The following is a 26,070-nucleotide window of genomic DNA, read 5'->3' on the forward strand; positions in this document are numbered from 1 at the left end:
GGCAGTTTGCAAAAAAAATTCTAAACCCATATAAAATTTTATCTTTCAGCTAAAACAATTGGGTAAAAAGACAGGATTTAAGCTCTTTTCTAACTCTAATAAAGAAGAGGGACTGATTTTACTCCAGTGATAATTTAGCATATTATATACCAGAAAAATCAGAATTTGCTATTTATACTAGAGTCTGTTATTTCATAGAGATTGCATGGTTGGAGTCTCCTGATTGGAGTCTCCTGATTCTTACCCCAGAATCTAAAAATATCTGTACATGGGAAGAAGGTCCTATAGATGCCTAAGCCATACAAGATTTTATATACCAGAGCGAGCATCTAAACTGAACTTAAGCCCTTATATGATAAACCAGACTAAAAAACTAGTCCCATATAGACCAGGAGAATTTTTATTGTCATAGCTATAGTAGCAGAATTTTGCTGAAATCTGAATATGCTTCTTCCTCTCTCATCCTTTAATTCTATGTGGACTGGAGAATGTTTCTCTGAGATGTTTTTTCAACTTATTTTCCTGGCCCACGTTCAAGCTCTGCTTTTCTGACCATTGCCTTGATAGCATCATTTCCTCTTATCTGTCAAGGTCATCCCTATGCCTTCTACAGACAAGAAAATAAATTGATTTTCAATATAGCTAATTAAACACAACGCTCCTATGGAATCCCCAAAAGTTGCAATTAGTCATTCTTGGTGATACATTTTAAGCCAGTTATAACTTCCAGATTTATTTTAAAAAACACACGGCAAAAAATATATTGAGAAAATAAAAGTTGATTATTTACTCATTTATTTTATATAATTTTCCAACTCACATTTGTGATTTGGAGCAGCTTAAAATTACCAACACATATTCATTAAATCCAAGTGCTGGAACCAAGGCAACCTCGAGACTATGAACATGTTGCATAAAGGGAAATGCATCGCTATCCATCATAGCCTATTATCTGAATCCTGGAATTGGCCACAATTCCATTGTTTTTTAATTCAGATTTAATTTGTTTTTCCATATCCAGTCCTTTCCTGTCTAGAGACATGCAGAAAACTTTGAAACATCCACCGTATGCTGACTAAGAAAGAACATTCAACTGACTATTAATATATATTAGGGCAATAAGTTCCAAATCTGTGAATGATCTTTCCTAGTAGCTCCTCATAGACATTAAATAAGGTTTTTCTTTTCTTTTTTTTTTTTTTGCAAATTCTAGGTCTGAATCTAGTGTGAAATAGTTTAAATAATTAGCTGCCTCCAAACATTCCTGGACCTGCAGTACACAAATACTATAAATTAGTACCATAGACATCTTAGGCATGATAGTACCTCAAACTCAACATGAATTCAAGAAATCTTATGGTACACAATTGTCCAAATTACTTAAAGCAGTGTACAGATAATATTAGGGCACCATCTGCAGCCTCCAAGGATTTAATTATCTGTTCAACATCAACACCCTGAAAGGTTTTCTGCTGATATAACCAGAAGAGGGGACCATTGCTTCTTTTTCTATTTTCTGACTATACATTTCTCATGCTTTTCCAGCAAGGATTCAGTAAATTACTTTTTCAATCCAATTCACTTATTTATTCAGTTTTAAATATATTTCAGCAGAAAGTTTATATGTATTACTCAATCAGACCAAAAACCTGGTTGCATGCAAGAATTAAACTATAAACAGAAGTTGGCTGATTACTGTGGTGCAGAGTAAGAAACTTTTATATAGTATTCTGTCAAGAATTCAAATTTAATTCTAGGGAACAAATGACAAACTAAAAGAGGATTTGACAATTGCAGCCAAATTAAGAGCTAGTGAGTAGACTTTTTCATAATTCTTCTCCATAGAAGGAGAAGACTTGAGCTTAGCCATAAGACAGTTGCTCCCCACAAGGAAGTTGCAGAAGAATGGTCAATTAGTTTGCATAGTTCTTTTTCTAATCATTTTCAGAAATTGCTTCTTAACTGCTTTTCAGTTATTAGGAAGCTTTGGATTGACAAGTCTAAAAACATGGTAGGTTTCCTTTAATCCTTAATGAAAGAAGTTTTAAATACAAGTTTCAGAACTTTAAAAACTTTTTTTAATAAACAGCAAAAGGCTGATTAGAACTTTGATTTTGGAAAGTTACAAATGAATAATGGTCCAGATGGATTTGAAAAAATGTTTTGGAATTAAGTATAAAATTTCTTCCCATGAGAAAATATTGTTGTTTTGTATTAACTAAAAGAATATTAGGACTTTGAAAATTGGAGATTAGCGAGAAGTAGAAGGGACTAAAGATTACAATTAAAGGAGAAGTCTTAAATTTATTTACAAATACAGAGTAAACCAAAATATTTTAATGCTGGGCTTAGTGAAGAATATTTTTGAACAATGCAAGTTAATTTTAAGATTGTCTACCTGTATAAATAGACTGTGTATAATAGATGTTATGTAAGAGAAACAAGGTTTACTTGTCAAGATTGAGACTAATCTGAAAGTGGATTTAAAAATGACATGCTTCAAGAACAATATGGAAAAAAATCCTACACTGGACATACAAAAGAACCAGCTGATTTAATAATTAAAATCATATATAACAAACCAGTGACCTAGATAGTTTTTCTATATTGGATTTATAAAAGAGGCTTGTTAAAGGTTTGAAGAATTTTGTCAGAAGAGACAAAGGAAAAAAATGAAAAGAAATCATGTTCTAGGAAATTAAACTAAAGATCCAGATTATTAAAAGTAAAAGGAAAGAATATGAAGTTGGTTTATTTGATCAAGGTTAAAATATATATACATCTCTGATAATCTTTAATGGACCTTCGTTGATATCAGAACTGAAATGATGAGGTTTTAAAGATTTGTTTATAAATTAAAAGATGGAATATGGGAAAAAATGACCATTTGTTTTATCTTAACAGAAGGTGATAAGTTACTAAAATTGTTTATGTTTGTGATGAACGAGGAAGTCATGTACTTATATATTTCTTTTTTTTTTAATTAAAAATTTTATAAGTTTTACAAAAGAAAAGGAAAAAAACAAAACAATACAAAGACAAAAAACATATACAAAGAAAAAAACTAAACATTACACAACAAACCCTCCCTTCCCCAACCTCCCCCAAACACCCCCCCTTCTCCCCCCCGAGCTTCCCAGAGCAGAATATAGGCTTAATTAAAAAACAATCAAAAAAAATTATACTTTAAAATATATATGTATATATATAAAAATAAAAATTAAGAAAAAGCTATATAATATTTTTTAATATCCATTTTAAACTGTATAAATTTTATCCATTTATCCCAAACAGCAAGAAATTTCTCTTGCGTTTGTTGCTTTAAGAAAGCCGAAATCTTTGCCATTTCCGCCAAATAAGACACTTTAAGAAACCATTCCTGCAATGTAGGCAAAGATTCCTTCTTCCAATATTGTCCAACTAACAGCCTCGCGGCTGTAATCAAATTTAACATCAATATAACCTCCTTTGTATCACAATCAGTAACTATACCCAACAGAAATAATTGCGGAGTAAATTTTACCCTCCTTTTAAAAATTCTCTGGATATTCCACCATATCTTAATCCAAAATGCTTTTATCTCTCTACACGACCACCAAATATGATAATAAGTAGCATCCATACACCCACATCTCCAACATTTAGGTTGTAGGTCAGGGTACATAAAAGACATTTTTTGTGGATCAAGGTGCCATCTATAAAACATTTTATAGAAATTCTCCCTTAAATTCTGTGCTTGTGTAAATTTGACATTTCTCACCCAAATAGTTTCCCAGGTGTCCAATGGAACTGGCTCACCAAAATTCTGCGCCCATCTAATCATACAATCTTTAATTAGTTCCGTTTCTGAGTCCAATTCAACTAAAACCCCATAAATTCTCTTAATGTGGGCTTGTCTTTGATCCTTCACTTGCTTAATGAAATTTTCATCTTCTCTAAGAAGGCCCACCTTGCAATCCACCTTCCATCTATCTGCTAATTGCCTATATTGGAACCAAGAATAAATAATATTTTCTTGTGCTAACTCTTCACGTGATTTTAACTGCCAGTTTTGTCCATCCCACCTAAGTAAATGTCTATAAGACACCATGTCCATTTTAGCACCTCTTTTTATTCCTTCTATCGCATGCCAAGGTATGGCCCATAATGGTACTTTAAAATCACTTTTATAATATTTTCTCCAAGTCCTAAATAAAGAAATTCTTAAAATATGAGATTTAAAAACCCAATCCATCTTTTTGTTAAATATTAAATAGGCATGCCACCCAAAAAGTAAATCCCATCCCTCGAGGTAAAGTATCTCAGGATTTGTCAAATTTACCCAGTCACTGATTAGTGTTAAAACCACCGCATCATAATATAGTTTCAAATTCGGTACCTTGAGCCCACCCCTCTCGCGGAAGTCTTGCATAATTTTAAACTTAACCCTTGGCTTTTTCCCTGCCCAAATAAATTTATTAAGGCCTTTCTGCCATTCACTTAAATTAATCTCATTCTTCAAAATCGGTAACATTTGAAACAAAAAGAGAAACTTGGGTAGAATATTCATTTTTATCACTGCAATTCTTCCCATGAGGGATAATTGCAACTTCTCCCAATTCTTCAAGTCATTCTGTACCCTAGCCCACAACCTTTCATAGTTATTTTTAAATAGTTTTGCATTAGAAACAGATAACATCACCCCCAAATATTTTACCTTATTAACAATTTCAAAACCCGTCGAGTTAGCCAAAGTCTGCTTCTCCTGACTAGTCATATTTTTAGGTAAAATTTTAGTCTTATTAACATTAATCTTAAAACCCGAGACCAGACCATAATAATGAATCAACTGTAATAACTTTACTGCAGAATGAACAGGTTGCGACAAAGTAACAACCAAGTCATCCGCAAAGGCTCTTAACTTATATTCTTTTTTATTAACTTCTATTCCTTTAATTTCCTGCGACTCTCGAATTTTAATCAACAATATTTCCAATGTTAAAACAAACAACAATGGTGATAATGGACATCCCTGCCTAGTACCTTTCTCTATTGTAAAAACCTCTGACAAACCTCCATTAACAATAAGTTGCGCCGTTTGTTTTTGATAGATTACCGTAAGAGCTTGTAATATCTTTTCAAAATTCATCTCTTCCATTACTCTTAACATAAAATGCCAATTCAATTGATCAAATGCTTTTTCGGCATCTAAAAATATCAGCCCTGCAGAGACTTGGTTGTTCTTATCTAATACATTAATAATTTGTCTAACATTATTTTTCATATACCTTCCAGTTATAAACCCAGATTGATCTTTATGCATAAGGTAAGGCACAACCCTCATCAATCTGTTTACCAAAATTTTAACAAATATCTTATAATCCACATTTAAAAGAGATATAGGCCTGTAATTCTTTGGTAAAGTAAGATCTTGATCCTCCTTTGGAATCAGTGATATAAAGGCACTACGCCATGAAGGAGGGATCTCTGAACCCTGTAGAATACCATTAAAAAGATCACTTAATGGTTGAATCATCTCCTCCATTAAAGCTTTATAATAAACAGCTGTTAACCCATCCGTACCCGGTGCTTTCCCTGATTTCAATTGTTGAATTGCTGACGCAATTTCCTCCTTAGTAATTATCCCATTAATTTCATGTTTCTGATCCTCTGTCAATCTGGGGAAATTAACCTCACTTAGATATTTATTTATATCTAAAATTTGCACATTAGTAGATTTATATAACTTTTGATAATAGTCCAAAAAGGATTTCTTGATCCATTCCTTCTGAGAAACTAATTTACCCTTATAGTTTATTTTCTCTATTATTCTCTGTCTCTGTTTCTTTCTTAATTGATAAGCCAACCATCTCCCTGGCTTATTAGCATTACAAAATGTATTTTGTTTCATAAACAACAAGTTAGTTGCAGCTTGATCTGTTAACAACATATTAAATTGTGACCTTAGTAACTTTAAAGATTCTTTAATACTTTCATCAGAAGGATTTAAAATCAAGGACTTTTCTTTTAATTTAATTTCATCTTCCAATTCTTTACGTTTCTGAGTCTGCTTTCGCTTATAACAATTATTCATTTTTATCAAAACACCACGCATAAATGCTTTCCCTGCATCCCATACCATTGAGATTGAAGTCCCCTTATACATATTCAAAACAAAATAATCCTTTAAACACTCCTTTAACTTTTGAACATTCTTCTCTTGTCTAAACAAATTTTCATTCACTCTCCAGGATCTTCTCTCCTCTTTTTCTTGAGTCAACTCCATCCAAACTGGACTATGATCCGTCAACGATCTAGGAAAAATCTTTACATTCTTTACTCTATTGTACAAGTCCGTTGTAATAAAAAAAAAAAATCAATTCTTGAAAAGGATTGGTGTCTATCAGAAAAAAAAGTGAAATCTCTCTCCTCTTGATTACATTCCCGCCAATAGTCCCTTAATTCCCAGTCCTCCTTCATATCAAAAAAGGCTTTAGGTAATTTTGCTTGTTTAAAAAAAGGAGAAGAACCTTTCTTATCCCTTTGTATATCTAGGACACCATTCCAATCACCCATTAATACCACAGATCTATAGTCCAGCAATGTTATTTTTTGATGTAACAACTTATAAAATTGTTCCTGTTGCTGATTTGGTGCATAGAGACCCACTATAAGTACTTTCTTACCATATAAACCAAGTTCAATCATCACATATCTTCCCTGGGGATCTGATTCGACCAGACAAGCTGGTAGATTTTGTTTAACATAAATAACAACTCCACCCTTTTTCCCAGGAGCAGAAGATACAAAGTGAGATCCCAAACGAGCATTAACTAAATATTTCTGATCCTTAAGTAAAATATGAGTTTCCTGTAGGCAAATAACATCATTGTTGTGTTGCTTCAAATAGTAAAAGATTTTTTTCCTTTTCTGAGGAGAATTCAATCCATTAACATTCCAGGTCAGAAACTTTGCCATCACTCTTGGCCCGCAGCCTGGAGAAGACACCTTCAAGATCTGCCATTGCTGCATGTGTTGCATAACTCTTGGGTCTTGCTCCTCCCACCGGCGATGATGTAGTTTCAGTAGAAGTTTCTTTAGCCTCTTTCTTACGTTGCTCCTTCTCTTTACGTCTATAAGCTGCACAAGTCATTCTCTGCTCTTTAACCTCTGTTTGGCGTTGCCATTCAGCTTGCAGCATCCCAGCAGAAACCAAACCTAATGCCTCAGATTGCTGATCCACCTCTTTGCCACTCAAGGATTTCTGAACAGGTAGAATTGAACCTGCACCCAGGACCGTATTATAAAACTCTCTAGCTTTATCAACCGTATTCAATCTATAACGTGTCCCCGCATGGCTCAAAACAATACCCATCGGAATTTCCCATCTAAATGGCATCAATCTAGCTTTAAGCTCATTAGCTAGGAAGGCAAAATCTTTCCTGCTTCTTAAAATTTTTGATGGGATTTCCTTTAAGATGATGACATCTTGGGCAGCAATCTGGAATCTTTTATTATAAAAGGCTTGTATAATCTCATTACGCAGAGACTTCTTTGTAAAATAAATCACCACATCTCTAGGCAAATTCTTCTGTTTAGCAATCCAAGAATTAAGTCTATAAATTTTTTCCACTTCTCTGCGCAATTCTCCTTTATCCATATTCAAAACCACAGCTAAATCAGTAAGGACCACCTCCATCAAATCTTGATTCATATCTTCCTTGAGGCCTCTAATCCTCAAGGCGTACTCCATCTGTCTATACTGAAACATCAAAATATCTTCTTGTGAAGTCTCCACCTTTCTTTCCACATCTTGGATTTTATCATCAAAAGAATCAACTTTATCTTCGACTTCCTCCAGTCTTGCATCCAGCTTCACCACCACCATAGCCAGGCCTGAGACTGCTGCAAGTATATCTTGTCGCAAAATGTTGTTGTTATCTTCCATTTGATCCTTTATCCCACTTATCTCTTCTTTAAAGTCAGATTTAATGTCTGATTTAATCTGTATAGGAAATTGCTTCATTTCCTCTCTCAATTGAGCTACAGCATCTCCCATTATGCCTCTAGCCTCTTGTGCTGAAAATCCTGGCAAAGGAGGGGAGGGTGGTGGCTGAGCTGGTGGTGCATGTTTAGATTGTTGTTGTGGTTGTGCAGTAGAGGTTATAGGAGAAGAAACCACCTTAGATGTTGTAGAAGGCGGCTGTCTCTTTGAAGCCATTTTAAATAACCCAGCTCTCACTTCCCTTTCCCCCCCCAAAAAAAGAAAGGAGGAGGAGAGATATATTTCTTTTCATTTTCTTTACTATAGTCTTATTTTTTCTTTTTTACTTTTTTCTTGCTGTTGTTTTATTGTTTTACAATTTGTATGATTTCAATTGTTGTAATTTTGATTTTTTAATAAAAATTATTAGAAATTATTAAATTCAAATTTTCATGTTCTTGCCTCTCTGAATTAATGGATACAGGGTATATGCTCAATGGCCCTGAAGATTGGAGGTTGTGATACATTTACATAAAGTTGTCTCTCATCTCTGTTTTCTTGAGTAAATTTAGGGGGAGGGATGTGGACTGCAGAAAAAAAGGGGAGGATAATCCTCCTCTGGGATCTGCTGGGAAAAGTTATTCCTGTCAGTGGCAGGAGAACTGAATGTAACTGTTAAAAGAAATATATAATTTATAATAGAAATTATATGCCATTAGATTTAATAAAGTACAATGATTTAGATTCAAACTAAGACTCTGATCATAAAACCAATGGAAGTAAGCTGTCTTAAAAACATTTATTTTTTTTCTGAGTATGCAAGTAAAATTGGGTTGGAGTCCAATCTTATGTGACTGTAATAATATGATTAAATATTTTCACAAAAACTTTCTCATAAATACATTTGTTCAAAAATCACAGCATAAAGTGCATTTTCACACGTTTTACACTTTATTGGACAAGGAGAAAATAGTAATTTCTATGGTTATAATTAGGAAAATTCATTTGCATCTTTAGATGCTTTTGGCCTATATCCGTCCACTGATTTTTAACGTGCATCCTATCATACAGAGATGCCAAAAGTAATTGAAAATTGACTGAATGCCTTCTACTTCAGTTTATCTCCTGCAAATATATAAAGCTAATATTTTATGTGAATGTCCTGAAGCATGGTCTCTTAAGGGATTGTATTGATTGAAAGAGGAGATTTTTTATTGTTTATTGTAGTTTCTTGGGATGGTAGAAGAAGTGCAATGTAGAATTTATGTAAAGCCGTATTCCAAAACATAAAATATGCCATATGTGTGAATGCTGAAAAATATATACAACATTCTAATGCATAGGATAGTCACAAATACAATTGGGTAAATATTTCTGAATCAGATGTTCATTCTTGTCAAAATATTTTAACAGAACAAATGATCTAAAGCTGAAATAATAACCTTTCACAGAAAAGGTAAAAAGCTGTTTAAAAAATAATTGCACCATGGTTGCTTAAAACTCAGGCCTTAGAAATAAACCTTTTCAATGCTTTCTCAGGGATTTTTATGGATATTTTAGTTTGTTTGATTGTGATTTTCTTGAAAGGCATTTTGCTGGTATTCCAGTTGTTTCATATTTGTGGCATACTTCAAATTTATTACATATTCTGTGGGATTGTTATACAAATTGGGAGGTCTCCAAAAACAAGTATTCCCACATTTTTTTATTTCAGAAGAATAGTAGATGGTCCCAACATATATGAATATTTCTTTTTCTGTCAGAGCTCTGGAATTGATAGGAATTGTTGGTTGGAACTCTTCATTTGAATTATATAAACTTGATCTGCTCTTGGCTTCCCCCCCGCCTCCATCAATAAATAATTTTTCACTAACTATCATAAAATCAGGCAAGCAAGTATTTTGTAAATACCGTGTTTCCCTGAAAGTAAGACCTACCCTGAAAATAAGCCTTAGCTTGATTAGGTGGTGAATCTAATATAAGCCCTACCCCCCAAAATAAGCCCTAGTTTTGGGGTGAGGCACACACCTAAAAATAAAGCTAGGGTGGAGGTAGGGGTGTGGAGTAGCCCCAGGTTGCCAACTGCCTCTCCTCGCTGGCAGCATACCCTGGGCTGCATTTCACAGTCAGAGGCCTTCTGGAAAGACCTGTGACTGCAAAATAAAGGCCAGAGCTCCATTTCCAACTGCAGAATGAAGCTGCTCCTTTGGCTGCAGATGAAGTGGACCGGCTGGGTGGGGCTGTCGATGCCGCCGTGGTGATGTGAGTGGAAAAGCCCCCCCAATAAGACCTAGTGTTCGTTTTGGAGGCAAAAAATAATAATGATAAGGTCTTATTTGGGGGAAAACACAGTAGTCAATTAGTTAATAAAAATGGTTGCTCCAGGTTTATCTGTGTCTTGCCTGTGTCTTACTATTGCTAAAATGATTTTCAGTTGGACCTAGGGCACAGTGCTCTTCAGGTTTTTTTCACTGCCAAAGCAATAACACTTTTTTTTCTGAAGTTAATTGTCCCACTTTATTGAAATTCTTTATTTTTCCTTCTGATTTTTAATTTATGTTTTAGTTGTTTTCAAAACCCTTCAGTCCCCCCACCTTTCAGGAAATCCTGTTCTACTATTACAGGCTTTCAACTTTCAACCTAATTTCCTGAGTGCCAGCATTGTAGGAATAACACAAACCCCTCCCGCAATTCTTATGGGTATAAACAGTGCATTTTCCCATTGGTAAATGCCAAACAATAGGTAATAATTTATGAGCCTCTATCTGACAACAAGCTTTAAAGGTGGCAGACAGGAGTTTTCATCTTGATATGATATGACAGCTTTTGAAAGATTCTTCTCTCTCCTAGATATTAATGTTGCAGCTGAGTTTTAGCCCAGCATGGCTGAAAGATTGAATCTCTTGCCCAAAGACTGCTGTATTCTCCTCGGTCAGTTGGAACTGCATCTCCTAAGACCATTTAATCTCAGATTTTGTCTATAGCCACAGAACCACAGAACTCCACGGGAATTCATGCTGATCTCTCTGAACTGGCACTTAATCCATTAATCCATTACACTGTCTTCATCCAGGCAATCCATTCAAAGATGAGAAAGACCCCAATTTCTGGAGATGCTGATCTCTCTGAACCAGCACCTTTTACATTGGAAAACTCTTTTAATGTTTTGCTCATTTCTCCACTGAACAGAAATCTAGCAAAAAATATAAAAGACTTAATTAATTCTGTTTTGCCACCTATATTGTTTCACTTAGCTCATCAGAAGTAGTTTATTCTTCTGAACCATTATTTAGTGTATGGTATCTACAGAGGTCATGCAATCTTTAATATACAAATTTAATTTAAATAAAGCATTGACAAATATGCCACACCAGAAGCAATGCATGAACTAATGAACTAATCTTTCATCTATACTCAATTTCTTCCAACTTAGCTTTTGGAGAGTTTGATTCTCGAATCACTCATAAACAGTAGAGCAAATTATATTGGTTTCCAAAAAAGTTGAACAGATAAACATATTTTAACATTTCAATCAATCGGAATACAGCTTGAAGGGACATTGGAGGTCTTCTAGTCCAATCCCCTGCTCAAGCAGGAGACCCTGTATAATTTCAGACAAGTGACTGTCCAGTCTCTTTTTAAAAACCTCCAGTAATGGAGCACCCACACCCACAACTTCTAATTACCTCTAACCCACTATTAATTGAATTTCAGTTCAATTCAGTTCAATTCAGAAGGCAAGTTTAAGTTTCACATTCACAGCAGTTTGACCTCATACAATATCTAATCTATTGTCTTTTAGCCTTATGTTGGAAACTAGGAAATTTGGTCTCTTTTGAATAAAGATTTAGATTACAACTGCTCTTTTTTTTCCTTCACTTGGTAATATTTTTTTTACTTGCTACTGTAAATCATTTCATAAAGACTAGGTATGTCTATCCTCAGGTATCTCCACCACTTCTGGACTGGATCATTTCCTTTGCTGTTTTTTTATATCAACTCTTTTGGTTAGCCCATGGTTGCTGTCCTGATTCACCTCCTTTTCTAAAGGTAGTCTTTTGGAAGCTCATTAGCTCAAGCACAGCATGCCTTACAAAGAGATCACTACTTATGTTTCAAAGAGACAAATTATCTTTCACTCAGATATTTGCAAAATTCCAAAAACAGTTTAAATCAGAATGTCACATTATTTCTCTTTTCCTCAATAGCATTGAAACATTGCTTCATTCTTTGGAGGTCCATTATTTTTATATGAATTATATTACACTATTTCCCTGGGACAAATATTTTTGTCTGGCTTCCAAGGCCTCTGAAAGGGAGTGGTATTTTCCTCCACTATTGATATAAAATGATTGTAAGAACTATCAAGTGTTACTCTGAATTGGACAAGCAGTCCACATAATAGCATTGACAGCCATTCTCTTCTACCTCACCATCACTCAGCACTTTAGACTGGCCTCAGTTTTCAGAGAGCTGCAGTCCTTGAAAAGGCATTCTACTGTCATCTAATCTCCTCAAAAAAGATTGTTATGTATGTGAGTGAGCAAGAAGAAAAACTAACCATTTGCTTGTAGTGGCAATTACTTAAATATTTATTTAATGTATTTATTTTCAGGACTTATATGACTGTCATCTCACAGTCTAGGTAGCTCAAAACAGTTAAAATCAAATCAATCAACCAGCCTCTCCCCTCCCCCTCCAAACTAAATACTGTCACAACTCAAATGGTTTCTTTATCCAATGCTTGGAAGAAGAGCCAGATCTTCACAGCCCTCTGGAAGACTAAAAGAGTAGGGATCCCTCTGATTTCTGTCTGTTGATAACTGTTCCAAAGACCGCTGCAGCTAATGAAAAAAACATGCCTCTGAGATCCAATGAAATGGCAATATTTAAGACATGGAACCTGGAACACACCCACCCTGTTTAATCTAGAAGGATGAGCAGATATCCTCAGGGTAGATGGTTGCAAGTAACATGGTCCTTTACCATGTATTCACAGAATTATTTGGAAAGTCATGGGTGAGTTACCGGTCATTTAGATGCACTGTCAGTTTGAAGAATTAAAGATGTTCAGGGGAACCACATTTAATAATGTCTGTGTAATAAATGGGACCTCTGTCAGACAATAATGTAAGCGGTTAAAAGTTCTGAATAGGGCTATACATAGGTATCAACTCTATGTGAACCACATATGACTACTCAAGTAAGTACAGTTACAAGTAAGCAATATCCTTTCTGTTCCAGTAGAACTTTTAAAGTTGCATATGTTCTTTAGCATATGTACTGCCCTAGGATTTGGGTGGTAAGTCACCCCAAAATAATTTTTATAAAAGCCAGTTGTTTTCCCTTGTCTTCTTTGAAGATTTAAAGCCATCGTGACACAAGGTCCAAGTATGAACAAATTCTACACTGATAAGTGCATAAATATTTTTTTTCATCAAAATAGGCAAGTTATCCTTATTAAAATATCTATTCAGTATATTTCATTGTAGTTAATCCTTTATATTAAGGGAGAAAATGAAATAATTCATTATTGCAGGGGTGTCAAACTGCCGGCTGGACGCGTCACGTGGAAGCCGTGCCCACCCCATTGCTGGCAATGGCAAAACTGGCCCGATATATTGCACGGTGTCATGTGACGTCGCGAGTTTGATATGCCTGCATTATTGTAGAATGAGGTATTGAGGTTCAAAGTGAGGCATGTTGATCAAGCTAAATAGGACACATGAAGTAGAACTTGGGAAACTGTTGAGATACTCTTAATGGCTGATTATATGATGATCATTTATATGTCCATTTTTGTTTCTGCTCACCAACATGGATACTTTTTTTGTCAGTAACACATGCTTAAGATTAACTGATCTATGTTCACAGATCACAACCATTTGACAAACGGGTGTCCCCTTATATTAGGGTTCAATGCATTGAATGAGATGAAATGTGTCAGATGAATTAAAATTATGACTTAAAGAGGAAACAGAGAGGAAAAGTCAGTGAACTCCACTGACAAAGGAGGATGCAGAAACAATTTATGATGTATTCATTCCAAATGCTTCTTCATCTTCTCTGTTCCTTCAAAGACTGTCTAAAATTTATTAATATAATTATTGCTTCAGCTGACAGCTTTGCAGATTAAAGATACAAAAGCTATACAAACACATTTGGCTAAGTGACTAATCAAACATGCTTTCAGAAGACATTCACATGCTGTTGTCAGATCTTTTAATAATTGTTTATTTCAAGCAAATGTAACAAGGCAGGGTTTGTGCCAAAGAAATCTTGCACTTTCTTTAGAGAAAAGAGTATGTAGACTGCTTTATAAATGTTAATAGTTTATCACACAGACAGACTGACTACAAGCTCTTTTTGGCAAATAGGGGAAATATCTTTCAGTGCCAAAGTTTTTACTTTCAGATGCAGTACCTAATAATTTGGAGATCTTTGCTTAATCAAAATGAAAGGAAAAATTTGGAAACCTAGAAACTTTAAATTACTTTATTTTTGTAGTACTTTTAAACTTAATATTTAAAAATATAAGAATCAATATATAAATAAATAGAATAAAGAAGAATAAAAAAATAAGAATCCTGCTGGATCAAACAAAAAATGTATTGATTCCATTTTTTCCTGTTTGGGTGTTAAAGGTATGCTTTCAAAATTCCCTATGGGAATTTTGCTTTGCTTTGTCGTAATGATTCTGACAAGTCCAAATTCTATGAATCTGTCCAGCCCATTTTCACCATACTTATGGCTGGATCTGTTTTTTGCTGTAGGGCAGCTGCAGTGAGATCTGAAGGTGAAGGATATTGCCATCACTCCCTGATTGCTTTTTGGCTTGTTGGTATCCCCCTACAAAGGTTGAACTATTCCATCAGGTTTCAGATTAGGCTTGTGTTTCTGAAAATCTGATAAGATGTTCAAATAAGGCCTTAGTCTCTTCCTGGAGTTCTTTCTCTGTAGAGTCAGGAGAGAGAAGCTACTGAGTGCTACCACTGGGGTGTTTTCTTTCCTTGTTGACAACAGACTTTATATATGTGGCTTGGAGATCCCAAGTGATGTTGGTCCAGCAAGAAAAATTTATAACTCTAATGGAACCTCATAAACCAAAATGAGAGGACAAGCAATAACACATAGAAGATTTAGGAAATTGCATAACATACACAGACTGTTAGTGTCTTAATGGCACCCAAGCTGTTTCTAGAGCTGTTGGAGATCTCCTGCAAAAAATGTACATCTCCAGCTGCATGGTTGGCATGTCACTTGAGCTAACAGGCAGAGAACTATGTTCTCCTTGCCTGTGATAGATTCCTCAGCATTCTCTAGCCCAGTGGTTCTCAACCTTCCTAATGCCGCGACTCTTTAATACAGTTCCTCATGTTGTGGTGACTCCCAACCCCCAATCCAGCTGGCCGGGGGGGGGGGCAGGAAGGCCGCTCCGCCGGCTCTGCCCAGCCTGGTTGGAGAAGCGCCATTCCTCTCTCTCTTTCCTCTCTCTCTTTCTCTTTCTTTCCTCTCTTTCTCTTTCCTCTCTTCTCTCTCTTTCCTCTTTTTCTTTCTCTTTCCTCTTTCTCTCTTTCCTCTTTTCCTGTTTCTCTTTCCTCTCTCTCTTTCTCTTTCATTTCTTTTTCCTTTTTCTCTTTCCTCTCTTTCCCCTTTTCCTCTTTTCTCTTTCCTCTCCCCGTTTCTTTCCTCTCTTTCTCTTTCCTCTCTTTTTCTCTCTTTCCCCTCTCTCTCTTTCTCTATTTCCTTCTTTCTCTCTTTCCTCTCTCTTTTCCTCTGTTTCTTTCTCTTTCCTCTTTCTCTTTCCTCTTCTCTTTCTCTCTTTCCTTTCTCTCTTCTCTCCCTCTTTCCTCTCTTTCCCTCTTTCCTTTTATTCTCTTTCCTCTCCCCGTTTCTCTCTTTCCTCTCTCTCTTCCTCTCTCTTTCCTCTCTCTTTTCCTGTTCCTCTCTCTTTCCTCCCTTTCTCTTTCTCTCTCTTCCTCCGTTTCTCTCTTTTTTCTGTTTCTCTCTTTCCTCATTCTCTCTCTTTCCTCTCTCTCTCCCTGTTTCCTCTCTTTCTCTCTTTCCTCTTTTTCTCTTTCCTCCTGTTTCCTCTCTTTCCTCTCTCTTTCTCTCTCTTTCTGGCGGGCTGCAGTGGGGACTGGAGCCACGCGGCCCCCAGCCCCTCCGCCACCCAGCTGCTCCCCCCAGGCACCCCTCTTCCTCCCAGCGCCTGCCCGAGGCACCTTGGGGGCAGCAGGAAGAAGAAGGAAAAGAGAAGGGCGAGAAAACCGCCACTGCTCCAGCTGGGACTCCGCGCTGCCTGTCCTCGCCCTCTGCCCACCCAATGGAGCCACAGTGGGGACTGGTGCCATGAGGCCCACCAGCCCTTCCGCCAGCCCGGCTGCTCCCCCCAGGCATCCCTCTTCCTCCCAGCGCCTGCCCAAGCTGCCTTGGGGGCAGCACGAGGAAGAAGGAGAGGAGAAAGGCGAGAAAACCGCCACCGCTCCAGCTGGGACTCTGCGTTGCCCGGCCTGTCCCTCCGCCCATCCGATGGAGCCGTGGTGGGGGCTGGTGCCGTGCGGCCCGCCAGCCCCTCCGCCAGCCCGGCTGCTCCCCCCAGGCACCCCTCTTGCAGCGCCCACCCGAGCTGCCTTGGGGGCAGCAGGAGGAAGAAGGAGAGGAGAAGGGTGAGAAAACCGCCGCTGCCACTCCAGCTGGGACTCTGTGCTGCCCAGCCTCACCCTCTGCCCATCCAATGGAGCCGCGGTGGGGGCTGGTGCTGCGTGGCCCGCCAGCCCCTCCGCCAGCCTGGCTGCTCCCCCCCAGGCACCCCTCTTTCTTCCAGTGCCCACCTGAGCCGCCTTGGGGGCAGCAGGAGGAAGAAAGAGAGGAGAAGGGCAAGAAAACCGCTGCCACCGCCCCAGCTGGACTCTGCGCTGCCCAGCCTCGCCCTCCGCCCATCCGATGGAGCCACAGTGGGGGCTGCTGCTGCGTGGCCCGCCAGCCCCTCCACCAGCCCAGCTGCTCCCTCCCCAGGCACCCCTTTTGCCCCGGCGCCCGCCCGAGCCACCTTGGGGGCAGTAGGAGGAAGAAAGGGAGGAGAAAGAGGATGGCAAGGGAGCTGCCGCCTGCACTGGGCCCCAGGAGGCGGCTCTCCTCTCCTATCTTTGCTGAATCTCCTTCCTTCCCGGCAGCCTAGACTCCGGCGCATCTTCCTGGCCAGTGGGTCTAATGGTCCGGCTGGCTGGGGATCGCAGGGGCTGGTCTCCCTTGGGCCACGGGTTGCGGGAGGATTGGCCCGCTCAGCGGAACCTCCAGCGGGCCGCTCCCAGCAGGGATCCCGGGGCTTTCTCGGGCGGCTCCAAGGCCACGAGGCCATGGCCACGCTTCTCCCAGGGGGTGGGGCACCCGGGCTCAGGGCCAATCAGGAGCTCTGCAGGAGGTAAGTCTGAGAGAGAGAGAGAGAGAGAGAGAGAGAGAGAGAGAGAGAGAGAGAGAGAGGAGGGAAGTGAATGCCTCTCTCTTTCTCTCTCTCTCTCTTTCTGCAAATGGCAGAAGAGGCCATGCGGAACGGTGTCTCGGTTCCTAAGTCCATTGGAAATATATGTTTTCCGATGGTCTTAGGTGACCCCTGTGAAAGGGTAATTCGACCCCCAAAAGGGTCGCGACCCACAGGTTGAGAACCGTTGCTCTAGCCAGTTGAGGTGGTGGATCACATCTTGGAGCACTTAATGCAGAACCAAGGAGATGGCCTTCAGGCAGCAGAAAAGCTGGTGGCTGCAGCCAGAGAAAGCAGTTCTACTAACAACATCAATGTGCTGATGGTGTTCTTATGCAAGCCGAAATATATTGTCATCAACTATCTCAGAGATCCCAAAAGCTGTCTGATGGATGATCGCACATGTTCAGCTTCTTTGGCTCTGGAGCAAACAATTGATAGAGCATTAACTCTAAAACCAACATCTGCAACTCTGTCAAATCCCATTGCCTGGATAGCAGCAAGTTTTTTAAGAACAACTCTTTTACATTGGAAAATGGAAGATGGTGCCTGGGATTTCACATTGAAACGAGGTGTTCCCTAATCCAGGACTTCAGACTCTATAACTGGAGAATGGGTAGGATAGAAGCTCCAACATTCTCATCTGACATTAGGAGGAGAAAGGACAGTCTTACCTTCTTGCTGCCTTGGTTTTTCCATGGGGAAGGGATGGCGTTTTGAATGTCAATGTCAATCAGGCTGAAGTAATATATAGCTCAAGCATAGAGTTCAGATGAGCTGGTGGTTGAAGCTCGCTTCTTGAAAAGTTCCAATGCATACTCACATTTGCTTATGATTTCCTGCTTGACCTTGGCATTGGACTAGAAGATCTCCAAGGTCCTTCCAAAGATCATGTACAGAAACTCAGAACTATTCTAGGAATTTGATGGATAAAGTTGCTTGGACCTACTGAATTAGACCATGACTGGGCAAGTCCAGTCAAATTGAATAAGGCATGGTTTTGACTTGTTATCTGGGAGGTGTTTGATTCTTTGATTCCTGAAGAAGTGAATAATGTCCTTGGAATTATTAATCCAGCTACTTCCTTGTTAGCTCCATGCTGTTCCTAGTAGATTAATGCTCTAGGGAGGTAGCACTGGTTTTGCCTGCCTTGGAAGTTGACAATTTTGCCTGTTTCCAATCTTGCTTTTTTTGGAAAGATCAAAAAATGCTCATGTTGCATCAGAGGGCTGTGGAAGAGGGATAATACAGACATAAATTGGTCAGATTATATGGTGGGACATAGTTGGAAACAATAATAACCATATTTGATGACTCCTGATGTAACTGGGATAGAGGTGGAACACTGCCTTGGTTTTTCTTGATTTTTCAACAGCTCTCAATATCATTGATCATGATTTTCTTCTGAATTGACTATGGAGATTAGGCATGGGAAGTACAGTTTTGGGGTGCTTTCTTCCTTTCTCCATGCCTGGATCAAATTGGTGTTAGTAGGAGAAGTTGAATCAAATGCATCTAGTTATTGGAATGCCTCAAGACTTGATGTCCTAGCCCCTCTTATTTAACATTTGCATGAGCTGCTATGTAAGATTATTCACCCACATGGAATCTAATCTCAGGTGTTCATTCTTATGATTCTAAATGTGTTTGCAATCCATTAAAAATTACTAGCAGCTAAGACCAATTGAGGTCAATGGGTTGTTTCCTTCCTTTGTAATGCATTGATCAAGCGTATAAAATTCTTTTAAGAACAAGAGTGTTGGGGTGGGGGTAAGCAAGGAAGACAAATGTCAACAGGTGTGTAATAACATGAGTTGGATGTATGATTTATGTACTTCAGTCACATTTTGTCATGCAGTTTAATAATCATAGTACTTATCTAATTAAGTAATTGCATGAATGCTCTGATTTGGATATCAACATAGTTTGTAATACATTCCACTGTCTAAAATATTAATAGCTAATAACATAGTGTTTGGCTATTTTCAATTTTATTCAGTTGTAAAGCTAGGTAATATGTATATTAATGAACATTAAAATATAATTACAGGATATCTAGAAAATACATGCTTTGAAAACTACATGTTTGTAGATAGTCTAATTAGGTATACTACTTTATCTGTGCACAACTATTGTATTGTTTCTTCTGTTTCATAGAGATGGTTTAAATTGTTCTGCCATTACAACCAAGAAATTGCAACATATGATCTGATATAAATGCATACCAAAAATAGCATATTTAAATAAGTGTCTGGCATAGATGGAAGTTGTCACAAATAGGGTCAGTGAAGAGACTCTGGTTTCTTACTGAAGAATTTGATGACAAATTATTAATGATGGTGTTTAGATGTTTTGAACCATTGATGCTATTAAAATGTCCTTGCTTAAATATGTTATCCTTATATGTTTCCTGTAGAACTTAAAATAGTTTGGCGTAATCTAGTGTTTAAAGAGAGAGGAAGCTTATTAGAGAGATGTGTGTTTGCTAAATTCTAACAACCTTTTAAAGCATTGTGGGGATTTGGAAAGAATTGGCTTCTAAGAAGTGATTCCTAGAGCTTTTTACATTCCCTTTAGTTGCATTTTGCCTGTGCCTTTTTCTTTTTGTTAATTGTTCATTAGAAACTTTCAAGCCTTGTGAGAATATTCTGCAGAGTAAACATACTCAATATTTTTATTTATTTATTAGGCATCCTACTATTATTTTGTATAGCTTCAAGTAACATGCATAATGCTTTTATTTCTTATGTACCCCACAACAAATGTATGAGATGGGTTGGGCAGAGAACGAGCCCAAAGTCACCAAGCCAGCTTTCATGCCTAAGGGGAACTAGAACTTACCATCACCTCACTGTCTCCTAGTTTCTAGGCCAGGTCCTTAGTTACTATGATATAAAATGGAGGGAGGAGAGTGTCACATTTCTTCTTAGAAAAATCAAAATCAGAACAGAACTTATAGCACATAACATTAATGATGAAGCAAGTTTTCTTAAAAATTAAAAAAAAGATATATTTAGAAGAAAATAATGAAAACATTTTATTGTTTACTAATTGTTCTATTGAACTTTGAGTAGCCAATAGCCTTAGACTTACAGAACACTAAACTCACCCAAGGTGTATGACTTTTCATTGTTGCATCCCGATAAAATGTTTTTAATAATTTTTAAAATTTTATTCAGAAAAAAGAGTGGGAAAGAAAAAATACAAAAATATAGTCCAAGACTTTTTATAATTAAGCTTTTTCTACCAACCATAAACAGTTTTTCTCAAGTACAGGGGAATTAGATGTACTGTAACAAAATAACTTCAGAGAACATTGAGATAATATTTCTCATAGTGAAAATGAATGGGGGGAAAAAGGAAATTTCCATCAAAGGTTAAAAAAAATAGAATGCAAAATCCTTATAATGAAAATGTAAATGTAAATCAAATCAGATCACTCTCTCTACTCAGGAAATCACTGTCGACTTCCATATGGAGAAATCAAAAGTGATTTGCAACAACAAAACAAAGCAATTAAAAGAACTGCAAAAAATTCACATTAAAGTCCAGCAGGGTGTTAGAATAAATTAGCATTCAACCAGTCAATTAACATATAAAAATAAGAATAAAACTTGAACAAAAATAAAAAATAAAAAAAGGAAAATTTAAAATGTGGAGTTAAAACTGAGACGTGATCAAAACAAACAAACTGCTGAAAGGAAAAGATGGAGTCCCGACTCTCTGAATTTTCCTGCTGAAATTTGCAACCATCAAGATTCCTCTTCCCAGATAGTTCCACAGTTCTCCGAGAGTCATTTTGGGTCATTATTAATTGCTCACATTCAAATCTAGGGAGCATGCCACCAAAGTGCCTGCTTTGGTGGCAAAATCAGTTGTGCATCAGCAGGAGAAAAAGATAGCTGCATTTTCCAGCATGCCATTTTGGGACGACTGGATCCTGATAAAAAATTAAGAAATTTAGAGAAAATTTATAGTGACAATTTTGAGTCCCTTCAACCATATCTAAATGATACGTTTTGATTTCATTGCTCCAACATTTGATTTTTCATTTCAATTTGTTCCTTACTGTATAAGAAAAAAGAAATAAGGGTAAAATTTTCTATAATAAAATTCCAATGTAAAAAAAAAGGAATAAAAAGGAAATAAAGAAAATTTATTAAAGCATTAGACTGAAAGCATGGAGCTGTTATTTGTTTTTTAGACGGTTAGTGCATTTTAAATTAGGATTGTTATTAGTTAAATATATTATAATGAATAAATCTAGATATTCTTATTTGGATATCTGTGGTATCATTGGATCCTTTGTCCTTATTCTTTCATAGATGACTACAGGGTTGTAGTCTTATTTAATAATAAGAGATTTAGGCAGATAATTGATTAGTCAATTTCATTTGTTCTTGACAGAAAACATTTACTGAAGGAAGAAAAATGATGCATGCATGTATATGAGTGTGCCTGTGTGTATTTGCGTGAGTCTGTCAGAGATAACATGTTCATGCAAATGCCACAGCTTAAGTACCTGTATCAGAAATGCTGGCACAAGTACACAGTCATGCCATTCCTGTGATTGTCTGCATGTTGTCATTCTTGTCATTGTTGTAGGAACTAAGTTCACATACTATAATAAGCTGAATTGTAGAAAAAACATATTAAAAGCGATTCACTGCAGAAATAGGCGACCTGTGGTACCCTTTGTGGTACATGAAACCCTTAAGCTAATGCGTCTAAAAATCCCAGTATCTGTTCCTTGCTTTATTTAGAATGTGTGAAGCCTAAATTTTCACTGATACCATTTTACATTCTTATGTGCAAAAGCTTTGCTATTACTATGTTTAGTTAAATATATATTGGGAGTTGTGGCAGTTTGCATGAGTATCTATATGTCAAAATATGCAGTATTAGTTGATAAATTGATTTAGTTTAGATGCGATACTAAATCATAGCATATAAGTCTGCCTTTTTCCCTTTTTATTTTAGATAAGAAGGATGGATGGCATTTGTTTCCATTTTAAATTCATTGTTCTATTAAACTGGGAGAAATTGTGGTTAGTTAAAATAACTCGGAGGCATAGTCAAAATGCATTTGGGACTTGCATTGTTGGTCAGTAGATTTACAGATTAAATTTAAAGTGTGATTTTATCTTATATAGCTTTTGTGACTTGACATCAAGATATCTTTTTCAACCAGAATTCATATGTCTAATACAAATATCTTGGAGGAGTGCACTTGCAATTCTCCACTACAGAGAGTAGATGTAATAAAGCTAGAAATTTCTTTGGTCATGGCCACTGTGTTGTGAAACAGCCTTCTCCAAGAAATTAAATTCCAATACTTTTGGCTTTACAGAAGCAAGATAAAACAGTTCTTCAGGAGACTGTTTTTAATTGCTAATAGTTCCATAGGAATTGTTTATTTTCCTTAGAAGTTAAAGTTACATTATTGTGATTTTAATTGCTGTTATATATCACCTGTTATAATGCGGTGAACATTTTATGTTTGTACATTGCTGAGGGTTGTAAGAGAATGAAGGATAAAACTCCAATAAGAACAAATACGTAAATTCATAAATAAATACAGTGTAACCATTTTAGTGTGCCAGATGAGCACGCTAACATTTTGATTGGCATCACATTCTTCACTAAATTCATAAACCTTGTCTTCAAGGTACAGAATCCAAGCTCTATAGAGAAAATCTGTACTATACAGCCAAATATATATCCTAATAGGATTGCTTTAAACAAACCTATTGCAATATATAGCATATTGTGCATAACTCATACTGGCATTAATTTATTTTTAAGAAGACTTGAAAAAATAATACTTGGAATATAAAATAAGCATGACTCCCATGAACTGAAGTCATTGGCTATTAGCCATGGCTAGAAAGTATAAATTGTACAGGAATTTTTTAAAAAATGTTTAGTTTTCTGGCTCACTAATATTGCTTCTCCCCTGGAATTGGAGTTTACTCTAGACTAAATGGATGTTATTCATCCTCCCTTCCATCCATTGGGATGCAGCAGTGAAAGAATCAATTATTTATTTGTTATCAGAAGAGTTTTACAGGTTATACATTAGCAGATTGATTTTTCAGGTTCACTGTTCAGGGACTGAACTTATAAGGTGAGATGCTGATGAGCATCAAGGGAGAAGAAGTTACCATACAGATAAAAGGGGTTCTTTGGCCATGAATTTATCTGTAATTGAAGAGCTGACATAATCCATACTAAGTATATTTATTTCAAACAGTTTACATAAGGTAATTGACTATCACAAAGGCTGCATTTTGCAAATGGCAGTTTTTCTTCAAATAAGGGATTTGGTAGAAAAAATGTGCTACTTAACAGCCTTCTACCCCCCAAAAAACCAAACAATTTTTCCTAAACTTTCTCTCTCTTATTAAAGTTAAATATTTGTTCTAATAATGTCAGCTTAGCATTATTGATTTTTTTGAACAGTCAAACTTATTTATATTATTCAGAATTCCAAACAAGCCTGCATGAGAAATAACTTTACAACTACAGTAGTGATCAGTGGAGGATAATAGTTCCTGCTTGACACAGATACTCGTTATGAAATGGAAAAAAATGCCTTCCATTTCCATGAAGATAAAGTAAGATAAAAAAAAGGCAGACTTGTATGCTATTATTTAATAGTTATGAACCTAATTTGTGTTCTCATATTGTTTATCAATGTTTTCAACACTTGAATAAGTATATTTATGATAAAATAGTAATAAATTATGAGATAAAACAAATTCTTGATTCTAGACTGTACAAGGGGAAATTACAATACCTCGTTTAGTGGAAAGACTATCCACTGTCAGAAGCTACGTGGGTGAAATGTACAGATGTGAAAGCAGAAAAGTTAATATAGAAATGTTACAACAAGCATCCTCATAAGCCTTGAGGAAATACATAATGTGCTTTTTGTTTCCTGTACAGGAGTTTCTTTCCTTTTAAGGGGGGCCGACTGTCAACTCTACAATGAACCTGGCTGCAGCCGTTTTTTTTCCTCATTCTAGGTTGCCACATAGAACAGAGGGAAGGGGGCTTTCCCAGGTGCGTCGTAGTCAAAATAATCTTCTGTCCTGTGGGAACCAAGGTCACCTACTGTTCCCATGATCAGGGACTGGGCGTTGTATAAAAAAGTCGACCAAATGAAAATATTAGGGAACGTAGTTGATTGCATAGTTTTGTGGGTGGGACATTATACTTTGTAACTGGATAATTTTTAGTTGGAATTCAGACTTGGTTTCACTTTTTTTTGGTAATATATTTTATTGATTTTTTTTAAACATAGATCACTTAATAATTGGTGAACAGCGTGTTTTCTGGGTTTGCATTTGTAAAACAATCACTAACAATTGATTTCTATAGTCCATAATCCACATAATGGTTTTAGTTGATTTCCTCTTTTCCCCAAAATGTCCTCTTTTGCAAACATTGAGTTAATACAATTCTTATTGTTTTGATAGATAACAAATATATAATTTTTTCCCAATATTCCTAAAAATAATAATCACATCAATATAATATTTCTTTTTGATCCAATCATTCTGGTTGCTTCATCATAGATCCTGTTACAGTTCTTATTTAAATTTGTTTTTCCCACAAAATTCAAAGTATTCGAACTGGTTAAGATTTTCTCAAAAATTAATTACATTTAAAAATTTAAGTCTACTTTTTTCCATATGAACCATCTCAACACTTTTACATTTCTTAAGGAGTAGATAAAACAGTAAAAAAAAGAAAGGAGAGCAAGAGTAAAGAAACATAAAAAATAACATACTACTAAAAATATATATCCCTCCTAAACTAATATATATTTGTTTCCAAGATTTCTTATTCTTTTTAACCATAATTAAAAATATGTTTAATCTTTAAATATTCCATTTAATACATCTAGACATCTGGTCCTTTAACTCTTATTCAAAACATTTTTTTCTTTTTTTTAATCCATTATAATTTTCTTAAATTCAATCACATTTAAATATCTAAAACATTTCCTTTATCTAAGCGATTTCAACTTTTCTATATTACTCATATCAAGAAATAGAATAAAAAAGAGGGGAGGGGGAAGCATACTATATTATTTAAGGGATTCATCCCTCTTAAAATGACATATATATTCAAAATCTTTTCTATTTCTTTAACCATATTCAAATAAATGTTCCTTTTTTAAGTATTCTCTCTGGTAGGTCCCATCATCTACTTTCTTGATTTCCATTTTAGTCTTTTTCCTTTGCCCAGTATCTTTCTTGATCAAAGTATTTTGCTGAGTCGAAAGGTCTTTCCATATGTTCATAAATGTTACTGTAGATATAAAAGGTAATTCAGGTGAAATGTCTTTGTATGGGGCTTTTGCCTTTCCATGTTTGTTGAAAATCTTTTTATTTTTCTTTCTCTCTGCTTCTGTTATCATTTCCTTTCTCTCCAATGTTCCTGACATCTCTACAGTCCATTTTATCCAATCTGTTTTCTTGTCCTCAGACTTATTTTGTAGTCTTAAGGGATAAGTTGTTTTTTCCAATTCTTGTGAATTTTTTTCCACTAGAATTAAATCATGTTTCCTTGTTTTGTTAAGTTCTATCTTTAAGTCTCTATTCTCAGTTTTGTATCC

At 36.4% G+C, this 26,070-nt stretch overlaps 1 protein-coding gene across 3 annotated transcripts in view; it reads left to right on the plus strand.

Annotated features, from left to right (window-relative positions):
• VPS41 (VPS41 subunit of HOPS complex) overlaps positions 1-26,070 on the plus strand; it is a 169,907-nt gene that overhangs the window by 21,987 nt on the left and 121,850 nt on the right. The gene's annotated exons all lie outside the window — the stretch shown is intronic.

Source organism: Crotalus tigris, unplaced genomic scaffold (assembly GCF_016545835.1).
Source record: "Crotalus tigris isolate CLP2741 ecotype Arizona unplaced genomic scaffold, ASM1654583v1 scf7180000017666.379230911805:20528666, whole genome shotgun sequence".
In the NCBI taxonomy this organism is placed as follows: Eukaryota; Metazoa; Chordata; class Lepidosauria; order Squamata; family Viperidae; genus Crotalus; species Crotalus tigris.